The following is a 9,959-nucleotide window of genomic DNA, read 5'->3' as shown; positions in this document are numbered from 1 at the left end:
GTGTGTGTGCCTGAGTGTGAGGGAGTGTGTGTGCCTGAGTGTGAGAGTGTGTGTGTGCCTGAGTGTGAGAGTGTGTGTGTGCCTGAGTGTGAGGGAGTGTGTGTGCCTGAGTGTGAGAGTGTGTGTGTGCCTGACTGTGAGAGAGTGTGTGTGCCTGAGTGTGAGTGTGTGTGTGCCTGAGTGTGAGTGTGTGTGCCTGAGTGTGAGAGTGTGTGTGTGCCTGAGTGTGAGGGAGTGTGTGTGCCTGAGTGTGAGGGAGTGTGTGTGCCTGAGTGTGAGGGAGTGTGTGTGTGCCTGAGTGTGAGAGTGTGTGTGTGCCTGACTGTGAGAGAGTGTGTGTGCCTGAGTGTGAGGGAGTGTGTGTGCCTGAGTGTGAGAGTGTGTGTGTGCCTGAGTGTGAGAGTGTGTGTGTGCCTGAGTGTGAGAGTGTGTGTGTGCCTGAGTGAGAGAGTGTGTGTGTGCCTGAGTGTGAGAGTGTGTGTGTGCCTGAGTGTGAGAGTGTGTGTGTGCCTGAGTGTGAGAGAGTGTGTGTGCCTGACTGTGAGAGTGTGTGTGTGTGCCTGAATGTGAGAGAGTGTGTGTGCCTGAGTGTGAGGGAGTGTGTGTGCCTGAGTGTGAGGGAGTGTGTGTGCCTGAGTGTGTGAGAGTGTGTGTGTGCCTGAGTGTGAGGGAGTGTGTGTGTGCCTGAGTGTGAGAGAGTGTGTGTGCCTGAGTGTGAGAGAGTGTGTGTGCCTGAGTGTGTGAGAGTGTGTGTGCCTGAGTGTGAGGGAGTGTGTGCCTGAGTGTGAGAGAGTGTGTGTGCCTGAGTGTGAGAGAGTGTGTGTGCCTGAGTGTGTGAGAGTGTGTGTGCCTGAGTGTGAGGGAGTGTGTGCCTGAGTGTGAGAGTGTGTGTGTGCCTGAGTGTGAGGGAGTGTGTGTGTGCCTGAGTGTGAGGGAGTGTGTGTGCCTGAGTGTGAGGGAGTGTGTGTGCCTGAGTGTGAGTGTGTGTGTGTGCCTGAGTGTGAGAGTGTGTGTGTGCCTGAGTGTGAGAGAGTGTGTGTGCCTGAGTGTGAGAGAGTGTGTGTGCCTGAGTGTGAGAGTGTGTGTGTGCCTGAGTGTGAGGGAGTGTGTGTGCCTGAGTGTGAGAGTGTGTGTGTGCCTGAGTGTGAGGGAGTGTGTGTGCCTGAGTGTGAGGGAGTGTGTGTGCCTGAGTGTGAGAGAGTGTGTGTGCCTGAGTGTGAGGGAGTGTGTGTGCCTGAGTGTGAGGGAGTGTGTGTGTGCCTGAGTGTGAGAGTGTGTGTGTGCCTGACTGTGAGAGTGTGTGTGTGCCTGAGTGTGAGAGTGTGTGTGTGCCTGAGTGTGAGAGAGTGTGTGTGTGCCTGAGTGTGAGAGTGTGTGTGTGCCTGACTGTGAGAGAGTGTGTGTGCCTGAGTGTGAGGGAGTGTGTGTGTGCCTGAGTGTGAGAGTGTGTGTGTGCCTGACTGTGAGAGTGTGTGTGTGCCTGAGTGTGAGAGTGTGTGTGTGCCTGAGTGTGAGAGAGTGTGTGTGTGCCTGAGTGTGAGAGTGTGTGTGCCTGAGTGTGAGAGTGTGTGTGTGCCTGAGTGTGAGAGAGTGTGTGTGCCTGAGTGTGAGAGTGTGTGTGTGCCTGAGTGTGAGAGAGTGTGTGTGCCTGAGTGTGAGAGTGTGTGTGTGCCTGAGTGTGAGGGAGTGTGTGTGTGCCTGAGTGTGAGAGTGTGTGTGTGCCTGAGTGTGAGAGTGTGTGTGTGCCTGAGTGTGAGGGAGTGTGTGTGCCTGAGTGTGAGAGAGTGTGTGTGCCTGAGTGTGAGAGAGTGTGTGTGCCTGAGTGTGAGAGTGTGTGTGCCTGAGTGTGAGGGAGTGTGTGTGCCTGAGTGTGAGAGAGTGTGTGTGCCTGAGTGTGAGGGAGTGTGTGTGCCTGAGTGTGAGAGTGTGTGTGTGCCTGAGTGTGAGGGAGTGTGTGTGCCTGAGTGTGAGAGAGTGTGTGTGCCTGAGTGTGAGAGAGTGTGTGTGCCTGAGTGTGAGAGTGTGTGTGCCTGAGTGTGAGGGAGTGTGTGTGCCTGAGTGTGAGAGAGTGTGTGTGCCTGAGTGTGAGGGAGTGTGTGTGCCTGAGTGTGAGAGAGTGTGTGTGCTTGAGTGAGAGAGTGTGTGTGCCTGAGTGTGAGAGTGTGTGTGTGCCTGAGTGTGAGAGAGTGTGTGTGCCTGAGTGTGAGGGAGTGTGTGTGTGCCTGAGTGTGAGAGTGTGTGTGTGCCTGAGTGTGAGGGAGTGTGTGTGCCTGAGTGTGAGGGAGTGTGTGCGTGCCTGAGTGTGAGAGAGTGTGTGTGCCTGAGTGTGAGGGAGTGTGTGTGCCTGAGTGTGAGGGAGTGTGTTTGCCTGAGTGTGAGAGTGTGTGTGTGCCTGAGTGTGAGGGAGTGTGTGTGCCTGAGTGTGAGGGAGTGTGTGTGTGCCTGAGTGTGAGAGAGTGTGTGTGCCTGAGTGTGAGGGAGTGTGTGTGCCTGAGTGTGAGGGAGTGTGTGTGTGCCTGAGTGTGAGGGAGTGTGTGTGTGCCTGAGTGTGAGAGTGTGTGTGTGCCTGAGATTGAGGGAGTGTGTGTGCCTGAGTGTGAGGGAGTGTGTGTGCCTGAGTGTGAGAGTGTGTGTGTGCCTGAGTGTGAGGGAGTGTGTGTGCCTGAGTGTGAGTGTGTGTGTGTGCCTGAGTGTGAGAGAGTGTGTGTGTGCCTGAGTGTGAGAGTGTGTGTGCCTGAGTGTGAGAGTGTGTGTGTGCCTGAGTGTGAGAGAGTGTGTGTGCCTGAGTGTGAGAGTGTGTGTGTGCCTGAGTGTGAGAGTGTGTGTGTGCCTGAGTGTGAGAGTGTGTGTGCCTGAGTGTGAGGGAGTGTGTGTGCCTGAGTGTGAGAGTGTGTGTGTGCCTGAGTGTGAGAGTGTGTGTGTGCCTGAGTGTGAGGGAGTGTGTGTGCCTGAGTGTGAGAGAGTGTGTGTGCCTGAGTGTGAGAGAGTGTGTGTGCCTGAGTGTGAGAGAGTGTGTGTGCCTGAGTGTGAGAGTGTGTGTGTGCCTGAGTGTGAGAGAGTGTGTGTGTGCCTGAGTGTGAGGGAGTGTGTGTGCCTGAGTGTGAGAGAGTGTGTGTGCCTGAGTGTGAGAGAGTGTGTGTGTGCCTGAGTGTGAGGGAGTGTGTGTGCCTGAGTGTGAGAGTGTGTGTGTGCCTGAGTGTGAGAGAGTGTGTGCCTGAGTGTGAGAGTGTGTGTGTGAATGAGTGTGAGAGAGTGTGTGTGCCTGAGTGTGAGGGAGTGTGTGTGCCTGAGTGTGAGAGTGTGTGTGTGCCTGAGTGTGAGGGAGTGTGTGTGCCTGAGTGTGAGAGTGTGTGTGTGCCTGAGTGTGAGAGAGTGTGTGTGCCTGAGTGTGAGGGAGTGTGTGTGCCTGAGTGTGAGAGTGTGTGTGTGCCTGAGTGTGAGGGAGTGTGTGTGCCTGAGTGTGAGGGAGTGTGTGTGCCTGAGTGTGAGAGTGTGTGTGTGCCTGAGTGTGAGGGAGTGTGTGTGCCTGAGTGTGAGGGAGTGTGTGTGCCTGAGTGTGAGAGAGTGTGTGTGCCTGAGTGTGAGAGAGTGTGTGTGCCTGAGTGTGAGGGAGTGTGTGTGCCTGAGTGTGAGAGAGTGTGTGTGCCTGAGTGTGAGAGAGTGTGTGTGCCTGAGTGTGAGAGAGTGTGTGTGCCTGAGTGTGAGAGTGTGTGTGTGCCTGAGGTGTGAGAGAGTGTGTGTGCCTGAGTGTGAGGGAGTGTGTGTGCCTGAGTGTGAGAGAGTGTGTGTGCCTGAGTGTGAGAGAGTGTGTGTGCCTGAGTGTGAGGGAGTGTGTGTGCCTGAGTGTGAGAGTGTGTGTGTGCCTGAGTGTGAGAGAGTGTGTGCCTGAGTGTGAGAGTGTGTGTGTGCCTGAGTGTGAGAGAGTGTGTGTGCCTGAGTGTGAGGGAGTGTGTGTGCCTGAGTGTGAGAGTGTGTGTGTGCCTGAGTGTGAGGGAGTGTGTGTGCCTGAGTGTGAGAGTGTGTGTGTGCCTGAGTGTGAGAGAGTGTGTGTGCCTGAGTGTGAGGGAGTGTGTGTGCCTGAGTGTGAGAGTGTGTGTGTGCCTGAGTGTGAGGGAGTGTGTGTGCCTGAGTGTGAGGGAGTGTGTGTGCCTGAGTGTGAGAGTGTGTGTGTGCCTGAGTGTGAGGGAGTGTGTGTGCCTGAGTGTGAGGGAGTGTGTGTGCCTGAGTGTGAGAGAGTGTGTGTGCCTGAGTGTGAGAGAGTGTGTGTGCCTGAGTGTGAGAGAGTGTGTGTGCCTGAGTGTGAGAGAGTGTGTGTGCCTGAGTGTGAGAGAGTGTGTGTGCCTGAGTGTGAGAGAGTGTGTGTGCCTGAGTGTGAGAGTGTGTGTGCCTGAGTGTGAGGGAGTGTGTGTGCCTGAGTGTGAGAGAGTGTGTGTGCCTGAGTGTGAGGAGTGTGTGTGCCTGAGTGTGAGGAGTGTGTGTGCCTGAGTGTGAGAGTGTGTGTGTGCCTGAGTGTGAGGGAGTGTGTGTGCCTGAGTGTGAGAGTGTGTGTGCCTGAGTGTGAGGGAGTGTGTGTGCCTGAGTGTGAGAGTGTGTGTGTGCCTGAGTGTGAGAGTGTGTGTGTGCCTGAGTGTGAGGGAGTGTGTGTGCCTGAGTGTGAGAGAGTGTGTGTGCCTGAGTGTGAGGAGTGTGTGTGCCTGAGTGTGAGAGAGTGTGTGTGCCTGAGTGTGAGGAGTGTGTGTGCCTGAGTGTGAGAGTGTGTGTGTGCCTGAGTGTGAGGGAGTGTGTGTGCCTGAGTGTGAGAGAGTGTGTGTGCCTGAGTGTGAGAGAGTGTGTGTGCCTGAGTGTGAGAGTGTGTGTGCCTGAGTGTGAGGGAGTGTGTGTGCCTGAGTGTGAGAGAGTGTGTGTGCCTGAGTGTGAGGGAGTGTGTGTGCCTGAGTGTGAGAGAGTGTGTGTGCCTGAGTGTGAGAGTGTGTGTGCCTGAGTGTGAGAGTGTGTGTGTGCCTGAGTGTGAGAGAGTGTGTGTGCCTGAGTGTGAGGGAGTGTGTGTGTGCCTGAGTGTGAGAGTGTGTGTGTGCCTGAGTGTGAGGGAGTGTGTGTGCCTGAGTGTGAGGGAGTGTGTGTGTGCCTGAGTGTGAGAGAGTGTGTGTGCCTGAGTGTGAGAGAGTGTGTGTGCCTGAGTGTGAGGGTGTGTGTGTGCCTGAGTGTGAGAGTGTGTGTGTGCCTGAGTGTGAGGGAGTGTGTGTGCCTGAGTGTGAGGAGTGTGTGTGTGCCTGAGTGTGAGAGAGTGTGTGTGCCTGAGTGTGAGGAGTGTGTGTGCCTGAGTGTGAGGGAGTGTGTGTGTGCCTGAGTGTGAGGGAGTGTGTGTGTGCCTGAGTGTGAGAGTGTGTGTGTGCCTGAGTGTGAGGGAGTGTGTGTGCCTGAGTGTGAGGGAGTGTGTGTGCCTGAGTGTGAGAGTGTGTGTGTGCCTGAGTGTGAGGAGTGTGTGTGCCTGAGTGTGAGAGTGTGTGTGTGCCTGAGTGTGAGAGAGTGTGTGTGTGCCTGAGTGTGAGAGTGTGTGTGCCTGAGTGTGAGAGTGTGTGTGTGCCTGAGTGTGAGGAGTGTGTGTGCCTGAGTGTGAGAGTGTGTGTGTGCCTGAGTGTGAGAGTGTGTGTGTGCCTGAGTGTGAGAGTGTGTGTGCCTGAGTGTGAGGGAGTGTGTGTGCCTGAGTGTGAGAGTGTGTGTGTGCCTGAGTGTGAGAGTGTGTGTGTGCCTGAGTGTGAGGGAGTGTGTGTGCCTGAGTGTGAGAGAGTGTGTGTGCCTGAGTGTGAGAGAGTGTGTGTGCCTGAGTGTGAGAGAGTGTGTGTGCCTGAGTGTGAGAGTGTGTGTGTGCCTGAGTGTGAGAGAGTGTGTGTGTGCCTGAGTGTGAGGGAGTGTGTGTGCCTGAGTGTGAGAGAGTGTGTGTGCCTGAGTGTGAGAGATGTGTGTGCCTGAGTGTGAGGGAGTGTGTGTGCCTGAGTGTGAGAGTGTGTGTGTGCCTGAGTGTGAGGAGTGTGTGTGCCTGAGTGTGAGAGTGTGTGTGTGCCTGAGTGTGAGAGAGTGTGTGTGCCTGAGTGTGAGGGAGTGTGTGTGCCTGAGTGTGAGAGTGTGTGTGTGCCTGAGTGTGAGGGAGTGTGTGTGCCTGAGTGTGAGAGTGTGTGTGTGCCTGAGTGTGAGAGAGTGTGTGTGCCTGAGTGTGAGGAGTGTGTGTGCCTGAGTGTGAGAGTGTGTGTGTGCCTGAGTGTGAGGGAGTGTGTGTGCCTGAGTGTGAGGAGTGTGTGTGCCTGAGTGTGAGAGTGTGTGTGTGCCTGAGTGTGAGGAGTGTGTGTGTGCCTGAGTGTGAGGAGTGTGTGTGCCTGAGTGTGAGAGAGTGTGTGTGCCTGAGTGTGAGAGAGTGTGTGTGCCTGAGTGTGAGAGAGTGTGTGTGCCTGAGTGTGAGAGAGTGTGTGTGCCTGAGTGTGAGAGTGTGTGTGTGCCTGAGTGTGAGAGAGTGTGTGTGTGCCTGAGTGTGAGGGAGTGTGTGTGCCTGAGTGTGAGAGAGTGTGTGTGCCTGAGTGTGAGAGAGTGTGTGTGTGCCTGAGTGTGAGGGAGTGTGTGTGCCTGAGTGTGAGAGTGTGTGTGTGCCTGAGTGTGAGAGAGTGTGTGCCTGAGTGTGAGAGTGTGTGTGTGCCTGAGTGTGAGGAGTGTGTGTGTGCCTGAGTGTGAGGGAGTGTGTGTGCCTGAGTGTGAGAGTGTGTGTGTGCCTGAGTGTGAGGAGTGTGTGTGCCTGAGTGTGAGAGTGTGTGTGTGCCTGAGTGTGAGAGAGTGTGTGTGCCTGAGTGTGAGGAGTGTGTGTGCCTGAGTGTGAGAGTGTGTGTGTGCCTGAGTGTGAGGGAGTGTGTGTGCCTGAGTGTGAGGAGTGTGTGTGCCTGAGTGTGAGAGTGTGTGTGTGCCTGAGTGTGAGGGAGTGTGTGTGCCTGAGTGTGAGAGAGTGTGTGTGCCTGAGTGTGAGAGAGTGTGTGTGCCTGAGTGTGAGAGAGTGTGTGTGCCTGAGTGTGAGAGAGTGTGTGTGCCTGAGTGTGAGAGAGTGTGTGTGCCTGAGTGTGAGAGAGTGTGTGTGCCTGAGTGTGAGAGAGTGTGTGTGCCTGAGTGTGAGGAGTGTGTGTGCCTGAGTGTGAGGGAGTGTGTGTGCCTGAGTGTGAGAGTGTGTGTGTGCCTGAGTGTGAGGGAGTGTGTGTGCCTGAGTGTGAGAGAGTGTGTGTGCCTGAGTGTGAGAGTGTGTGTGTGCCTGAGTGTGAGGAGAGTGTGTGTGCCTGAGTGTGAGAGAGTGTGTGTGCCTGAGTGTGAGAGAGTGTGTGTGCCTGAGTGTGAGGAGTGTGTGTGCCTGAGTGTGAGAGTGTGTGTGTGCCTGAGTGTGAGGGAGTGTGTGTGCCTGAGTGTGAGAGTGTGTGTGTGCCTGAGTGTGAGAGAGTGTGTGTGCCTGAGTGTGAGAGAGTGTGTGTGCCTGAGTGTGAGAGTGTGTGTGTGCCTGAGTGTGAGGGAGTGTGTGTGCCTGAGTGTGAGAGTGTGTGTGTGCCTGAGTGTGAGAGTGTGTGTGTGCCTGAGTGTGAGAGAGTGTGTGTGCCTGAGTGTGAGAGAGTGTGTGTGCCTGAGTGTGAGAGTGTGTGTGTGCCTGAGTGTGAGAGAGTGTGTGTGCCTGAGTGTGAGAGAGTGTGTGTGCCTGAGTGTGAGAGAGTGTGTGTGCCTGAGTGTGAGGAGTGTGTGTGCCTGAGTGTGAGAGAGTGTGTGTGCCTGAGTGTGAGAGAGTGTGTGTGCCTGAGTGTGAGAGTGTGTGTGTGCCTGAGTGTGAGAGAGTGTGTGTGCCTGAGTGTGAGAGTGTGTGTGTGCCTGAGTGTGAGGAGTGTGTGTGCCTGAGTGTGAGAGAGTGTGTGTGCCTGAGTGTGAGAGTGTGTGTGTGCCTGAGTGTGAGGGAGTGTGTGTGCCTGAGTGTGAGAGAGTGTGTGTGCCTGAGTGTGAGAGAGTGTGTGTGCCTGAGTGTGAGAGTGTGTGTGTGCCTGAGTGTGAGAGTGTGTGTGTGCCTGAGTGTGAGAGAGTGTGTGTGCCTGAGTGTGAGAGAGTGTGTGTGCCTGAGTGTGAGAGTGTGTGTGTGCCTGAGTGTGAGGGAGTGTGTGTGCCTGAGTGTGAGAGAGTGTGTGTGCCTGAGTGTGAGAGTGTGTGTGTGCCTGAGTGTGAGGAGTGTGTGTGCCTGAGTGTGAGAGAGTGTGTGTGCCTGAGTGTGAGAGAGTGTGTGTGCCTGAGTGTGAGAGAGTGTGTGTGCCTGAGTGTGAGAGTGTGTGTGTGCCTGAGTGTGAGAGTGTGTGTGTGCCTGAGTGTGAGAGAGTGTGTGTGCCTGAGTGTGAGAGTGTGTGTGTGCCTGAGTGTGAGAGTGTGTGTGTGCCTGAGTGTGAGGGAGTGTGTGTGCCTGAGTGTGAGAGAGTGTGTGTGCCTGAGTGTGAGAGTGTGTGTGTGCCTGAGTGTGAGGAGTGTGTGTGCCTGAGTGTGAGAGTGTGTGTGTGCCTGAGTGTGAGAGTGTGTGTGTGCCTGAGTGTGAGAGAGTGTGTGTGCCTGAGTGTGAGAGAGTGTGTGTGCCTGAGTGTGAGAGAGTGTGTGTGCCTGAGTGTGAGAGAGTGTGTGTGCCTGAGTGTGAGAGAGTGTGTGTGCCTGAGTGTGAGAGAGTGTGTGTGCCTGAGTGTGAGAGTGTGTGTGTGCCTGAGTGTGAGAGTGTGTGTGTGCCTGAGTGTGAGGGAGTGTGTGTGCCTGAGTGTGAGAGAGTGTGTGTGCCTGAGTGTGAGAGTGTGTGTGTGCCTGAGTGTGAGAGAGTGTGTGTGCCTGAGTGTGAGAGTGTGTGTGTGCCTGAGTGTGAGAGTGTGTGTGTGCCTGAGTGTGAGGGAGTGTGTGTGCCTGAGTGTGAGAGAGTGTGTGTGCCTGAGTGTGAGAGTGGTGTGTGTGCCTGAGTGTGAGGAGTGTGTGTGCCTGAGTGTGAGAGTGTGTGTGTGCCTGAGTGTGAGAGTGTGTGTGCCTGAGTGTGAGAGTGTGTGTGTGCCTGAGTGTGAGAGTGTGTGTGTGCCTGAGTGTGAGAGTGTGTGTGTGCCTGAGTGTGAGGGAGTGTGTGTGCCTGAGTGTGAGAGTGTGTGTGTGCCTGAGTGTGAGAGTGTGTGTGTGCCTGAGTGTGAGAGAGTGTGTGTGCCTGAGTGTGAGAGTGTGTGTGTGCCTGAGTGTGAGAGTGTGTGTGTGCCTGAGTGTGAGAGTGTGTGTGTGCCTGAGTGTGAGAGTGTGTGTGTGCCTGAGTGTGAGAGAGTGTGTGTGCCTGAGTGTGAGAGAGTGTGTGTGCCTGAGTGTGAGAGTGTGTGTGTGCCTGAGTGTGAGGGAGTGTGTGTGCCTGAGTGTGAGAGTGTGTGTGCCTGAGTGTGAGAGTGTGTGTGTGCCTGAGTGTGAGGAGTGTGTGTGCCTGAGTGTGAGAGAGTGTGTGTGCCTGAGTGTGAGGGAGTGTGTGTGCCTGAGTGAGAGAGTGTGTGTGTGCCTGAGTGTGAGAGTGTGTGTGTGCCTGAGTGTGAGAGAGTGTGTGTGCCTGAGTGAGAGAGTGTGTGTGTGCCTGAGTGTGAGAGAGTGTGTGTGCCTGAGTGTGAGAGAGTGTGTGTGCCTGAGTGTGAGAGAGTGTGTGTGCCTGAGTGAGAGAGTGTGTGTGTGCCTGAGTGAGAGAGTGTGTGTGTGCCTGAGTGTGAGAGAGTGTGTGTGCCTGAGTGTGAGAGTGTGTGTGTGCCTGAGTGTGAGAGAGTGTGTGTGCCTGAGTGAGAGAGTGTGTGTGTGCCTGAGTGTGAGAGAGTGTGTGTGCCTGAGTGTGAGAGTGTGTGTGTGCCTGAGTGTGAGAGTGTGTGTGTGCCTGAGTGTGAGAGTGTGTGTGTGCCTGAGTGTGAGAGTGTGTGTGT

This window comes from Somniosus microcephalus, chromosome 28 (assembly GCF_052327205.1).
Source record: "Somniosus microcephalus isolate GS21.2 chromosome 28, FLI_Smic_1.0, whole genome shotgun sequence".
NCBI classification, from domain to species: Eukaryota; Metazoa; Chordata; class Chondrichthyes; order Squaliformes; family Somniosidae; genus Somniosus; species Somniosus microcephalus.
Note: the sequence above shows the minus strand (reverse complement) of the source record.